At 43.8% G+C, this 12,041-nt stretch overlaps 29 non-coding genes across 29 annotated transcripts; all 29 read right to left on the reverse strand.

Moving 5' to 3' along the window:
- Window positions 1-64: 64 nt before the first annotated feature.
- On the reverse strand, window positions 65-136 carry trnaq-cug (transfer RNA glutamine (anticodon CUG)). Its single transcript has one exon. It is a non-coding gene; the product is annotated as a tRNA-Gln (tRNA).
- Window positions 137-2,626: 2,490 nt separating this feature from the next.
- trnaq-uug (transfer RNA glutamine (anticodon UUG)) lies at window positions 2,627-2,698 on the reverse strand. The gene has a single exon. It is a non-coding gene; the product is annotated as a tRNA-Gln (tRNA).
- Window positions 2,699-3,298: 600 nt separating this feature from the next.
- On the reverse strand, window positions 3,299-3,370 carry trnaq-uug (transfer RNA glutamine (anticodon UUG)). The gene has a single exon. It is a non-coding gene; the product is annotated as a tRNA-Gln (tRNA).
- Window positions 3,371-3,782: 412 nt separating this feature from the next.
- trnaq-cug (transfer RNA glutamine (anticodon CUG)) lies at window positions 3,783-3,854 on the reverse strand. The gene has a single exon. It is a non-coding gene; the product is annotated as a tRNA-Gln (tRNA).
- A 185-nt stretch (window positions 3,855-4,039) lies between these two features.
- trnaq-cug (transfer RNA glutamine (anticodon CUG)) lies at window positions 4,040-4,111 on the reverse strand. Its single transcript has one exon. It is a non-coding gene; the product is annotated as a tRNA-Gln (tRNA).
- Window positions 4,112-4,226: 115 nt separating this feature from the next.
- trnaq-uug (transfer RNA glutamine (anticodon UUG)) lies at window positions 4,227-4,298 on the reverse strand. Its single transcript has one exon. It is a non-coding gene; the product is annotated as a tRNA-Gln (tRNA).
- Window positions 4,299-4,710: 412 nt separating this feature from the next.
- On the reverse strand, window positions 4,711-4,782 carry trnaq-cug (transfer RNA glutamine (anticodon CUG)). The gene has a single exon. It is a non-coding gene; the product is annotated as a tRNA-Gln (tRNA).
- A 185-nt stretch (window positions 4,783-4,967) lies between these two features.
- trnaq-cug (transfer RNA glutamine (anticodon CUG)) lies at window positions 4,968-5,039 on the reverse strand. The gene has a single exon. It is a non-coding gene; the product is annotated as a tRNA-Gln (tRNA).
- A 115-nt stretch (window positions 5,040-5,154) lies between these two features.
- trnaq-uug (transfer RNA glutamine (anticodon UUG)) lies at window positions 5,155-5,226 on the reverse strand. The gene has a single exon. It is a non-coding gene; the product is annotated as a tRNA-Gln (tRNA).
- A 412-nt stretch (window positions 5,227-5,638) lies between these two features.
- On the reverse strand, window positions 5,639-5,710 carry trnaq-cug (transfer RNA glutamine (anticodon CUG)). Its single transcript has one exon. It is a non-coding gene; the product is annotated as a tRNA-Gln (tRNA).
- A 185-nt stretch (window positions 5,711-5,895) lies between these two features.
- On the reverse strand, window positions 5,896-5,967 carry trnaq-cug (transfer RNA glutamine (anticodon CUG)). The gene has a single exon. It is a non-coding gene; the product is annotated as a tRNA-Gln (tRNA).
- Window positions 5,968-6,152: 185 nt separating this feature from the next.
- On the reverse strand, window positions 6,153-6,224 carry trnaq-cug (transfer RNA glutamine (anticodon CUG)). The gene has a single exon. It is a non-coding gene; the product is annotated as a tRNA-Gln (tRNA).
- Window positions 6,225-6,339: 115 nt separating this feature from the next.
- On the reverse strand, window positions 6,340-6,411 carry trnaq-uug (transfer RNA glutamine (anticodon UUG)). Its single transcript has one exon. It is a non-coding gene; the product is annotated as a tRNA-Gln (tRNA).
- Window positions 6,412-6,825: 414 nt separating this feature from the next.
- trnaq-cug (transfer RNA glutamine (anticodon CUG)) lies at window positions 6,826-6,896 on the reverse strand. Its single transcript has one exon. It is a non-coding gene; the product is annotated as a tRNA-Gln (tRNA).
- A 185-nt stretch (window positions 6,897-7,081) lies between these two features.
- On the reverse strand, window positions 7,082-7,153 carry trnaq-cug (transfer RNA glutamine (anticodon CUG)). Its single transcript has one exon. It is a non-coding gene; the product is annotated as a tRNA-Gln (tRNA).
- Window positions 7,154-7,268: 115 nt separating this feature from the next.
- On the reverse strand, window positions 7,269-7,340 carry trnaq-uug (transfer RNA glutamine (anticodon UUG)). Its single transcript has one exon. It is a non-coding gene; the product is annotated as a tRNA-Gln (tRNA).
- Window positions 7,341-7,752: 412 nt separating this feature from the next.
- On the reverse strand, window positions 7,753-7,824 carry trnaq-cug (transfer RNA glutamine (anticodon CUG)). The gene has a single exon. It is a non-coding gene; the product is annotated as a tRNA-Gln (tRNA).
- A 185-nt stretch (window positions 7,825-8,009) lies between these two features.
- On the reverse strand, window positions 8,010-8,081 carry trnaq-cug (transfer RNA glutamine (anticodon CUG)). The gene has a single exon. It is a non-coding gene; the product is annotated as a tRNA-Gln (tRNA).
- Window positions 8,082-8,267: 186 nt separating this feature from the next.
- On the reverse strand, window positions 8,268-8,339 carry trnaq-cug (transfer RNA glutamine (anticodon CUG)). Its single transcript has one exon. It is a non-coding gene; the product is annotated as a tRNA-Gln (tRNA).
- Window positions 8,340-8,454: 115 nt separating this feature from the next.
- On the reverse strand, window positions 8,455-8,526 carry trnaq-uug (transfer RNA glutamine (anticodon UUG)). The gene has a single exon. It is a non-coding gene; the product is annotated as a tRNA-Gln (tRNA).
- A 412-nt stretch (window positions 8,527-8,938) lies between these two features.
- Window positions 8,939-9,010, reverse strand: trnaq-cug (transfer RNA glutamine (anticodon CUG)). Its single transcript has one exon. It is a non-coding gene; the product is annotated as a tRNA-Gln (tRNA).
- A 185-nt stretch (window positions 9,011-9,195) lies between these two features.
- On the reverse strand, window positions 9,196-9,267 carry trnaq-cug (transfer RNA glutamine (anticodon CUG)). Its single transcript has one exon. It is a non-coding gene; the product is annotated as a tRNA-Gln (tRNA).
- Window positions 9,268-9,382: 115 nt separating this feature from the next.
- On the reverse strand, window positions 9,383-9,454 carry trnaq-uug (transfer RNA glutamine (anticodon UUG)). Its single transcript has one exon. It is a non-coding gene; the product is annotated as a tRNA-Gln (tRNA).
- Window positions 9,455-9,866: 412 nt separating this feature from the next.
- On the reverse strand, window positions 9,867-9,938 carry trnaq-cug (transfer RNA glutamine (anticodon CUG)). Its single transcript has one exon. It is a non-coding gene; the product is annotated as a tRNA-Gln (tRNA).
- Window positions 9,939-10,380: 442 nt separating this feature from the next.
- On the reverse strand, window positions 10,381-10,452 carry trnaq-cug (transfer RNA glutamine (anticodon CUG)). The gene has a single exon. It is a non-coding gene; the product is annotated as a tRNA-Gln (tRNA).
- Window positions 10,453-10,894: 442 nt separating this feature from the next.
- trnaq-cug (transfer RNA glutamine (anticodon CUG)) lies at window positions 10,895-10,966 on the reverse strand. The gene has a single exon. It is a non-coding gene; the product is annotated as a tRNA-Gln (tRNA).
- A 115-nt stretch (window positions 10,967-11,081) lies between these two features.
- Window positions 11,082-11,153, reverse strand: trnaq-uug (transfer RNA glutamine (anticodon UUG)). Its single transcript has one exon. It is a non-coding gene; the product is annotated as a tRNA-Gln (tRNA).
- A 412-nt stretch (window positions 11,154-11,565) lies between these two features.
- On the reverse strand, window positions 11,566-11,637 carry trnaq-cug (transfer RNA glutamine (anticodon CUG)). Its single transcript has one exon. It is a non-coding gene; the product is annotated as a tRNA-Gln (tRNA).
- A 185-nt stretch (window positions 11,638-11,822) lies between these two features.
- Window positions 11,823-11,894, reverse strand: trnaq-cug (transfer RNA glutamine (anticodon CUG)). The gene has a single exon. It is a non-coding gene; the product is annotated as a tRNA-Gln (tRNA).
- Window positions 11,895-12,041: the final 147 nt, after the last annotated feature.

Raw genomic sequence — 12,041 nt, forward strand, 5'->3', positions numbered from 1 at the left:
ATAGGTTAAAAAGATGGAAGGAATGACCCTCGCAGAAGACTCAAGTTAATTGCAAAAACCAGACAGGTCCTACCGAGATTTGAACTCGGATCGCAGGATTCAGAGTCCTGAGTGCTAACCATTACACCATAGAACCACACAGTACCATATAGCACTAACAACTTATTAACGCCTTGACTTCGGTCAATCGTCTTCCAGGTGTTCTGGTTAGCACTTTGTACTTTGCTAATTACAATGCAGAATTTTTGTTCTGTACACTTCCCAAATTAATTTAGATTATGGTTCGATGGTGTAATGTAGTACTAAGCATTTCCTGAATGCTGCAATTCGTGAGTACCAAAGACTGCTTATCGACTCCCACCCACTTGTTTCTTTCACGCACAACTTGGAGGCTGGATTCAATGTCCAGAGTGCTAACCATTACACCATTGAACCATATTCTAAATCAAATCAAATCAAATTGTATTTGTCACATACACATGGTTAGCAGATGTTAGTGCGAGTGTAGCGAAATGCTTGTGCTTCTAGTTCCGACAATGCAGTAATAACCAACAAGTAATCTAGCTAACAATTCCAAAACTACTACCTTATAAACACAAGTGTAAGGGGATAAAGAATATGTACATAAAGATATATGAATGAGTGATGGAACAGAGCAGCATAGGCAAGATACAGTAGATGGTATTGAGTGCAGTATATACATATGAGATGAGTATGTAAACAAAGTGGCATAGTTAAAGTGGCTAGTGATACATGTATTACATAAGGATGCAGTAGATGATATAGAGTACAGTTTAACGTATACATATGAGATGAATAATGTAAGGTCTGAATTATATTAGGTAGCATTGTTTAAAGTGGCTAGTGATATATTTTACATCATTTCCCATCAATTCCCATTATTAAAGTGGCTGGAGTTGAGTCAGTGTGTTGGCAGCAGCCACTCAATGTTAGTGGTGGCTGTTTAACAGTCTGATGGCCTTGAGATAGAAGCTGTTTTTCAGTCTCTCGGTCCCAGCTTTGATGCACCTGTACTGACCTCGCCTTCTGGATGATAGCGGGGTGAACAGGCAGTGGCTCGGGTGGTTGTTGTCCTTGATGATCTTTATGGCCTTCCTGTGACATCGAGTGGTGTAGGTGTCCTGGAGGGCAGGTAGTTTGCCCCCGGTGATGCGTTGTGCAGACCTCACTACCCTCTGGAGAGCCTTACGGTTGTGGGCGGAGCAGTTACCGTACCAGGCGGTGATACAGCCCGACAGGATGCTCTCGATTGTGCATCTGTAGAAGTTTGTGAGTGCTTTTGGTGACAAGCCAAATTTCTTCAGCCTCCTGAGATTGAAGAGGCGCTGCTGCGCCTTCTTCACGATGCTGTCTGTGTGGGTGGACCAATTCAGTTTGTCTGTGATGTGTACGCCGAGGAACTTAAAACTTACTACCCTCTCCACTACTGTTCCATCGATGTGGATAGGGGGGTGTTCCCTCTGCTGTTTCCTGAAGTCCACAATCATCTCCTTAGTTTTGTTGACGTTGAGTGTGAGGTTATTTTCCTGACACCACACTCCGAGGGCCCTCACCTCCTCCCTGTAGGCCGTCTCGTCGTTGTTGGTAATCAAGCCTACTACTGTTGTGTCGTCCGCAAACTTGATGATTGCGTTGGAGGCGTGCGTGGCCACGCAGTCGTGGGTGAACAGGGAGTACAGGAGAGGGCTCAGAACGCACCCTTGTGGGGCCCCAGTGTTGAGGATCAGCGGGGTGGAGATGTTGTTGCCTACCCTCACCACCTGGGGGCGGCCCGTCAGGAAGTCCAGTACCCAGTTGCACAGGGCGGGGTCGAGACCCAGGGTCTTGAGCTTGATGACGAGCTTGGAGGGCACTATGGTGTTAAATGCCGAGCTGTAGTCGATGAACAGCATTCTCACATAGGTATTCCTCTTGTCCAGATGGGTTAGGGCAGTGTGCAGTGTGTTTGAGATTGCATCGTCTGTGGACCTATTTGGGCGGTAAGCAAATTGGAGTGGGTCTAGGGTATCAGGTAGGGTGGAGGTGATATGGTCCTTGACTAGTCTCTCAAAGCACTTCATGACGACAGAAGTGAGTGCTACGGGGCGGTAGTCGTTTAGCTCAGTTACCTTAGCTTTCTTGGGAACAGGAACAATGGTGGCCCCCTTGAAGCCTGTGGGAACAACAGACTGGGATAGGGATTGATTGAATATGTCAGTAAACACACCAGCCAGCTGGTCTGCGCATGCTCTGAGGGCGCGGCTGGGGATGCCGTCTGGGCCTGCAGCCTTGCGAGGGTTGACACGTTTAAATGTTTTCCTCACGTCGGCTGCAGTGAAGGAGAGTCCGCATGTTTTAGTTGCGGGCAGTGTCAGTGGCACTGTATTGTCCTCAAAGCGGGCAAAAAAGTGATTTAGTCTGCCTGGGAGCAAGACATCCTGGTCCGTGACGATGCTGGTTTTCTTCCTGTAGTCCGTGATTGACTGTAGACCCTGCCACATACCTCTTGTGTCTGAGCCGTTGAATTGAGTAGAGTTCCGATTTTCCTGTCATTTGTACACCGGATAAACATCAGATTATGAGGTTATTGGTTGGCCATGTGAATAATTCAGCACAAAAAATTTGAAGGTTCTACCGAGATTTGAACTCGGATCACTGGATTCAAAGTCCAGAGTGCTAACCATTACACCATAGATCCATATTCTAAATCCACATGGAAATTGAAAAAAATAAATTATGCGTTTAATTAGCAACAGCGGACTGTCGTTCTTTCACGTGCTGCAAATACTTTCAACTGACAACAATATTTGGACAGCTATATTCTATTTCCACGAAGCAAATTAATTGACATGGTAGGATCGTCCAAGATTTAAACTCAAATTGTAGGATTCAGAGTCCTGAGTGATAACCTTTACAGCATAGAACCCTGTAGTCAATACTCTGTTTTCTGGTCAGAAACGGTGTCAACTACCAGGCACTCATAGTATGCGTTTACCGTAGGCTAGCCATTCGTGCGTAACAAGAGTGCTTATTGACTCCCACCCACTTGTTTCTTTCACGCAACTATTTTAATGTTGACAGGGGAGGAGTGTGTCACTGCAAAATCAAGGTAGGTCCTAACGAGATTAGAGCTTGGATCACAGGATTCAGAGTCCTGAGTGATAACCATTACACCATAGAACCCTATACAGAGTATTTATTGTAGAGTTCCGATTTTACTGTCATTTGTACACCGGATAAACATCAGATTATGAGGTTTTTGGTTGGCCATGTGAATAATTCAGCACCAAAAATAGGAAGGTTCTACCGAGATTTGAACTCGGATCACTGGATTCAAAGTCCAGAGTGCTAACCATTACACCATAGAACCATATTCTAAATCCACATGGAAATTGAAAAAAAAAAATCTGCGTGTAAATAGCAACAGCGGACTGTCGTTCCTTCACGTGCTGCAAATACTTTCAACTGACAACAATATTTGGACAGCTATATTCTATTTCCACGAGGCAAATTAATTGACATGGTAGTATCGTCCAAGATTTAAACTCGGATTGTAGGATTCAGAGTCCTGAGAGATAACCTTTACAGCATAGAACCCTGTAGTCAATACTCTGTTTCCTGGCCAGAAACGGTGTCAACTACCAGGCACTCATAGTATGCGTTTACCGTAGGCTAGCCATTCGTGCGTAACAAGAGTGCTTATCGACTCCCACCCACTTGTTTCTTTCACGCAACTATTTAAAACTTGACAGGGGAGGAGTGTGTCACTGCAAAATCAAGGTAGGTCCTACCGAGATTTGAACTCGGATCCCAGGATTCAGAGTCCTGAGTGATAACCTTTACAGCATAGAACCCTGTAGTCAATACTCTGTTTCCTGGCCAGAAACAGTGTCAACTACCAGGCACTCATAGTATGCGTTTACCGTAGGCTAGCCATTCGTGCGTAACAAGAGTGTTTATCGACTCCCACCCACTTGTTTCTTTCACTCAACTATTTAAAAGTTGACAGGGGAGGAGTGTGTCACTGCAAAATCAAGGTAGGTCCTACCGAGATTTGAACTCGGATCGCAGGATTCAGAGTCCTGAGTGCTAACCATTACACCATAGAACCCTATACAGAGTATTTATTGTAGAGTTCCGATTTTCCTGTCATTTGTACATCGGATAAACATCAGATTATGAGGTTTTTGGTTGGCCATGTGAATAATTCAGCACCAAAAATAGGAAGGTTCTACCGAGATTTGAACTCGGATCACTGGATTCAAAGTCCAGAGTGCTAACCATTACACCATAGAACCATATTCTAAATCCACATGGAAATTGAAAAAAAAAAATCTGCCTGTAATTAGCAACAGCGGACTGTCGTTCCTTCACGTGCTGCAAATACTTTCAACTGACAACAATATTTGGACAGCTATATTCTATTTCCACGAGGCAAATTAATAGACATGGTAGTATCGTCCAAGATTTAAACTCGGATTGTAGGATTCAGAGTCCTGAGTGATAACCTTTACAGCATAGAACCCTGTAGTCAATACTCTGTTTCCTGGCCAGAAACGGTGTCAACTACCAGGCACTCATAGTATGCGTTTACCGTAGGCTAGCCATTCGTGCGTAACAAGAGTGCTTATCGACTCCCACCCACTTGTTTCTTTCACGCAACTATTTTAAAGTTGACAGGGGAGGAGTGTGTCACTGCAAAATCAAGGTAGGTCCTACCGAGATTTGAACTCGGATCGCAGGATTCAGAGTCCTGAGTGATGACCTTTACAGCATAGAACCCTGTAGTCAATACTCTGTTTCCTGGCCAGAAACGGTGTCAACTACCAGGCACTCATAGTATGCGTTTACCGTAGGCTAGCCATTCGTGCGTAACAAGAGTGCTTATCGACTCCCACCCACTTGTTTCTTTCACTCAACTATTTAAAAGTTGACAGGGGAGGAGTGTGTCACTGCAAAATCAAGGTAGGTCCTACCGAGATTTGAACTCGGATCGCAGGATTCAGAGTCCAGAGTGCTAACCATTACACCATAGAACCCTATACAGAGTATTTATTGTAGAGTTCCGATTTTCCTGTCATTTGTACATCGGATAAACATCAGATTATGAGGTTTTTGGTTGGCCATGTGAATAATTCAGCACCAAAAATAGGAAGGTTCTACCGAGATTTGAACTCGGATCACTGGATTCAAAGTCCAGAGTGCTAACCATTACACCATAGAACCATATTCTAAATCCACATGGAAATTGAAAAAAAAAAATCTGCCTGTAATTAGCAACAGCGGACTGTCGTTCCTTCACGTGCTGCAAATACTTTCAACTGACAACAATATTTGGACAGCTATATTCTATTTCCACGAGGCAAATTAATAGACATGGTAGTATCGTCCAAGATTTAAACTCGGATTGTAGGATTCAGAGTCCTGAGTGATAACCTTTACAGCATAGAACCCTGTAGTCAATACTCTGTTTCCTGGCCAGAAACGGTGTCAACTACCAGGCACTCATAGTATGCGTTTACCGTAGGCTAGCCATTCGTGCGTAACAAGAGTGCTTATCGACTCCCACCCACTTGTTTCTTTCACGCAACTATTTTAAAGTTGACAGGGGAGGAGTGTGTCACTGCAAAATCAAGGTAGGTCCTACCGAGATTTGAACTCGGATCGCAGGATTCAGAGTCCTGAGTGATGACCTTTACAGCATAGAACCCTGTAGTCAATACTCTGTTTCCTGGCCAGAAACGGTGTCAACTACCAGGCACTCATAGTATGCGTTTACCGTAGGCTAGCCATTCGTAAGTAACAAGAGTGCTTATCGACTCCCACCCACTTGTTTCTTTCACGCAACTATTTTAAAGTTGACAGGGGAGGAGTGTGTCACTGCAAAATCAAGGTAGGTCCTACCGAGATTTGAACTCGGATCGCAGGATTCAGAGTCCTGAGTGATGACCTTTACAGCATAGAACCCTGTAGTCAATACTCTGTTTCCTGGCCAGAAACGGTGTCAACTACCAGGCACTCATAGTATGCGTTTACCGTAGGCTAGCCATTCGTAAGTAACAAGAGTGCTTATCGACTCCCACCCACTTGTTTCTTTCACGCAACTATTTTAAAGTTGACAGGGGAGGAGTGTGTCACTGCAAAATCAAGGTAGGTCCTACCGAGATTTGAACTCGGATCGCAGGATTCAGAGTCCTGAGTGCTAACCATTACACCATAGAACCCTATACAGAGTATTTATTGTAGAGTTCCGATTTTACTGTCATTTGTACACCGGATAAACATCAGATTATGAGGTTTTTGGTTGGCCATGTGAATAATTCAGCACCAAAAATAGGAAGGTTCTACCGAGATTTGTACTCGGATCACTGGATTCAAAGTCCAGAGTGCTAACCATTACACCATAGAACCATATTCTAAATCCACATGGAAATTGAAAAAAAAAAAATCTGCCTGTAATTAGCAACAGCGGACTGTCGTTCCTTCACGTGCTGCAAATACTTTCAACTGACAACAATATTTGGACAGCTATATTCTATTTCCACGAGGCAAATTAATTAGACATGGTAGTATCGTCCAAGATTTAAACTCGGATTGTAGGATTCAGAGTCCTGAGAGATAACCTTTACAGCATAGAACCCTGTAGTCAATACTCTGTTTCCTGGCCAGAAACGGTGTCAACTACCAGGCACTCATAGTATGCGTTTACCGTAGGCTAGCCATTCGTGCGTAACAAGAGTGCTTATCGACTCCCACCCACTTGTTTCTTTCACGCAACTATTTAAAACTTGACAGGGGAGGAGTGTGTCACTGCAAAATCAAGGTAGGTCCTACCGAGATTTGAACTCGGATCGCAGGATTCAGAGTCCTGAGTGATACCTTTACAGCATAGAACCCTGTAGTCAATACTCTGTTTCCTGGCCAGAAACGGTGTCAACTACCAGGCACTCATAGTATGCGTTTACCGTAGGCTAGCCATTCGTGCGTAACAAGAGTGCTTATCGACTCCCACCCACTTGTTTCTTTCACTCAACTATTTAAAAGTTGACAGGGGAGGAGTGTGTCACTGCAAAATCAAGGTAGGTCCTACCGAGATTTGAACTCGGATCGCAGCATTCAGAGTCCTGAGTGCTAACCATTACACCATAGAACCCTATACAGAGTATTTATTGTAGAGTTCCGATTTTCCTGTCATTTGTACATCGGATAAACATCAGATTATGAGGTTTTTGGTTGGCCATGTGAATAATTCAGCACCAAAAATAGGAAGGTTCTACCGAGATTTGAACTCGGATCACTGGATTCAAAGTCCAGAGTGCTAACCATTACACCATAGAACCATATTCTAAATCCACATGGAAATTGAAAAAAAAAAATCTGCCTGTAATTAGCAACAGCGGACTGTCGTTCCTTCACGTGCTGCAAATACTTTCAACTGACAACAATATTTGGACAGCTATATTCTATTTCCACGAGGCAAATTAATAGACATGGTAGTATCGTCCAAGATTTAAACTCGGATTGTAGGATTCAGAGTCCTGAGTGATAACCTTTACAGCATAGAACCCTGTAGTCAATACTCTGTTTCCTGGCCAGAAACGGTGTCAACTACCAGGCACTCATAGTATGCGTTTACCGTAGGCTAGCCATTCGTGCGTAACAAGAGTGCTTATCGACTCCCACCCACTTGTTTCTTTCACGCAACTATTTTAAAGTTGACAGGGGAGGAGTGTGTCACTGCAAAATCAAGGTAGGTCCTACCGAGATTTGAACTCGGATCGCAGGATTCAGAGTCCTGAGTGATGACCTTTACAGCATAGAACCCTGTAGTCAATACTCTGTTTCCTGGCCAGAAACGGTGTCAACTACCAGGCACTCATAGTATGCGTTTACCGTAGGCTAGCCATTCGTAAGTAACAAGAGTGCTTATCGACTCCCACCCACTTGTTTCTTTCACGCAACTATTTTAAAGTTGACAGGGGAGGAGTGTGTCACTGCAAAATCAAGGTAGGTCCTACCGAGATTTGAACTCGGATCGCAGGATTCAGAGTCCTGAGTGATGACCTTTACAGCATAGAACCCTGTAGTCAATACTCTGTTTCCTGGCCAGAAACGGTTGTCAACTACCAGGCACTCATAGTATGCGTTTACCGTAGGCTAGCCATTCGTAAGTAACAAGAGTGCTTATCGACTCCCACCCACTTGTTTCTTTCACGCAACTATTTTAAAGTTGACAGGGGAGGAGTGTGTCACTGCAAAATCAAGGTAGGTCCTACCGAGATTTGAACTCGGATCGCAGGATTCAGAGTCCTGAGTGCTAACCATTACACCATAGAACCCTATACAGAGTATTTATTGTAGAGTTCCGATTTTACTGTCATTTGTACACCGGATAAACATCAGATTATGAGGTTTTTGGTTGGCCATGTGAATAATTCAGCACCAAAAATAGGAAGGTTCTACCGAGATTTGTACTCGGATCACTGGATTCAAAGTCCAGAGTGCTAACCATTACACCATAGAACCATATTCTAAATCCACATGGAAATTGAAAAAAAAAAATCTGCCTGTAATTAGCAACAGCGGACTGTCGTTCCTTCACGTGCTGCAAATACTTTCAACTGACAACAATATTTGGACAGCTATATTCTATTTCCACGAGGCAAATTAATTGACATGGTAGTATCGTCCAAGATTTAAACTCGGATTGTAGGATTCAGAGTCCTGAGAGATAACCTTTACAGCATAGAACCCTGTAGTCAATACTCTGTTTCCTGGCCAGAAACGGTGTCAACTACCAGGCACTCATAGTATGCGTTTACCGTAGGCTAGCCATTCGTGCGTAACAAGAGTGCTTATCGACTCCCACCCACTTGTTTCTTTCACGCAACTATTTAAAACTTGACAGGGGAGGAGTGTGTCACTGCAAAATCAAGGTAGGTCCTACCGAGATTTGAACTCGGATCGCAGGATTCAGAGTCCTGAGTGATAACCTTTACAGCATAGAACCCTGTAGTCAATACTCTGTTTCCTGGCCAGAAACAGTGTCAACTACCAGGCACTCATAGTATGCGTTTACCGTAGGCTAGCCATTCGTGCGTAACAAGAGTGTTTATCGACTCCCACCCACTTGTTTCTTTCACTCAACTATTTAAAAGTTGACAGGGGAGGAGTGTGTCACTGCAAAATCAAGGTAGGTCCTACCGAGATTTGAACTCGGATCGCAGCATTCAGAGTCCTGAGTGCTAACCATTACACCATAGAACCCTATACAGAGTATTTATTGTAGAGTTCCGATTTTCCTGTCATTTGTACATCGGATAAACATCAGATTATGAGGTTTTTGGTTGGCCATGTGAATAATTCAGCACCAAAAATAGGAAGGTTCTACCGAGATTTGAACTCGGATCACTGGATTCAAAGTCCAGAGTGCTAACCATTACACCATAGAACCATATTCTAAATCCACATGGAAATTGAAAAAAAAAAATCTGCCTGTAATTAGCAACAGCGGACTGTCGTTCCTTCACGTGCTGCAAATACTTTCAACTGACAACAATATTTGGACAGCTATATTCTATTTCCACGAGGCAAATTAATAGACATGGTAGTATCGTCCAAGATTTAAACTCGGATTGTAGGATTCAGAGTCCTGAGTGATAACCTTTACAGCATAGAACCCTGTAGTCAATACTCTGTTTCCTGGCCAGAAACGGTGTCAACTACCAGGCACTCATAGTATGCGTTTACCGTAGGCTAGCCATTCGTGCGTAACAAGAGTGCTTATCGACTCCCACCCACTTGTTTCTTTCACGCAACTATTTTAAAGTTGACAGGGGAGGAGTGTGTCACTGCAAAATCAAGGTAGGTCCTACCGAGATTTGAACTCGGATCGCAGGATTCAGAGTCCTGAGTGATGACCTTTACAGCATAGAACCCTGTAGTCAATACTCTGTTTCCTGGCCAGAAACGGTGTCAACTACCAGGCACTCATAGTATGCGTTTACCGTAGGCTAGCCATTCGTAAGTAACAAGAGTGCTTATCGACTCCCACCCACTTGTTTCTTTCACGCAACTATTTTAAAGTTGACAGGGGAGGAGTGTGTCACTGCAAAATCAAGGTAGGTCCTACCGAGATTTGAACTCTGATCGCAGGATTCAGAGTCCTGAGTGATAACCTTTACAGCATAGAACCCTGTAGTCAATACTCTGTTTCCTGGCCAGAAACAGTGTCAACTACCAGGCACTCATAGTATGCGTTTACCGTAGGCTAGCCATTCGTGCGTAACAAGAGTGTTTATCGACTCCCACCCACTTGTTTCTTTCACTCAACTATTTAAAAGTTGACAGGGGAGGAGTGTGTCACTGCAAAATCAAGGTAGGTCCTACCGAGATTTGAACTCGGATCGCAGGATTCAGAGTCCTGAGTGATGACCTTTACAGCATAGAACCCTGTAGTCAATACTCTGTTTCCTGGCCAGAAACGGTGTCAACTACCAGGCACTCATAGTATGCGTTTACCGTAGGCTAGCCATTCGTAAGTAACAAGAGTGCTTATCGACTCCCACCCACTTGTTTCTTTCACGCAACTATTTTAAAGTTGACAGGGGAGGAGTGTGTCACTGCAAAATCAAGGTAGGTCCTACCGAGATTTGAACTCTGATCGCAGGATTCAGAGTCCTGAGTGATAACCTTTACAGCATAGAACCCTGTAGTCAATACTCTGTTTCCTGGCCAGAAACAGTGTCAACTACCAGGCACTCATAGTATGCGTTTACCGTAGGCTAGCCATTCGTAAGTAACAAGAGTGCTTATCGACTCCCACCCACTTGTTTCTTTCACGCAACTATTTAAAAGTTGACAGGGGAGGAGTGTGTCACTGCAAAATCAAGGTAGGTCCTACCGAGATTTGAACTCGGATCGCAGGATTCAGAGTCCTGAGTGCTAACCATTACACCATAGAACCCTATACAGAGTATTTATTGTAGAGTTCCGATTTTACTGTCATTTGTACACCGGATAAACATCAGATTATGAGGTTTTTGGTTGGCCATGTGAATAATTCAGCACCAAAAATAGGAAGGTTCTACCGAGATTTGTACTCGGATCACTGGATTCAAAGTCCAGAGTGCTAACCATTACACCATAGAACCATATTCTAAATCCACATGGAAATTGAAAAAAAAAAATCTGCCTGTAATTAGCAACAGCGGACTGTCGTTCCTTCACGTGCTGCAAATACTTTCAACTGACAACAATATTTGGACAGCTATATTCTATTTCCACGAGGCAAATTAATTGACATGGTAGTATCGTCCAAGATTTAAACTCGGATTGTAGGATTCAGAGTCCTGAGTGATAACCTTTACAGCATAGAACCCTGTAGTCAATACTCTGTTTCCTGGCCAGAAACGGTGTCAACTACCAGGCACTCATAGTATGCGTTTACCGTAGGCTAGCCATTCGTGCGTAACAAGAGTGCTTATCGACTCCCACCCACTTGTTTCTTTCACGCAACTATTTAAAACTTGACAGGGGAGGAGTGTGTCACTGCAAAATCAAGGTAGGTCCTACCGAGATTTGAACTCGGATCGCAGGATTCAGAGTCCTGAGTGATAACCTTTACAGCATAGAACCCTGTAGTCAATACTCTGTTTCCTGGCCAGAAACGGTGTCAACTACCAGGCACTCATAGTATGCGTTTACCGTAGGCTAGCCATTCGTGCGTAACAAGAGTGCTTATCGACTCCCACCCACTTGTTTCTTTCACGCAACTATTTAAAACTTGACAGGGGAGGAGTGTGTCACTGCAAAATCAAGGTAGGTCCTACCGAGATTTGAACTCGGATCGCAGGATTCAGAGTCCTGAGTGATAACCTTTACAGCATAGAACCCTGTAGTCAATACTCTGTTTCCTGGCCAGAAACAGTGTCAACTACCAGGCACTCATAGTATGCGTTTACCGTAGGCTAGCCATTCGTGCGTAACAAGAGTGTTTATCGACTCCCACCCACTTGTTTCTTTCACTCAACTATTTAAAA

Source organism: Oncorhynchus kisutch, unplaced genomic scaffold (genome assembly GCF_002021735.2).
Source record: "Oncorhynchus kisutch isolate 150728-3 unplaced genomic scaffold, Okis_V2 scaffold959, whole genome shotgun sequence".
Lineage (NCBI taxonomy): Eukaryota > Metazoa > Chordata > Actinopteri > Salmoniformes > Salmonidae > Oncorhynchus > Oncorhynchus kisutch.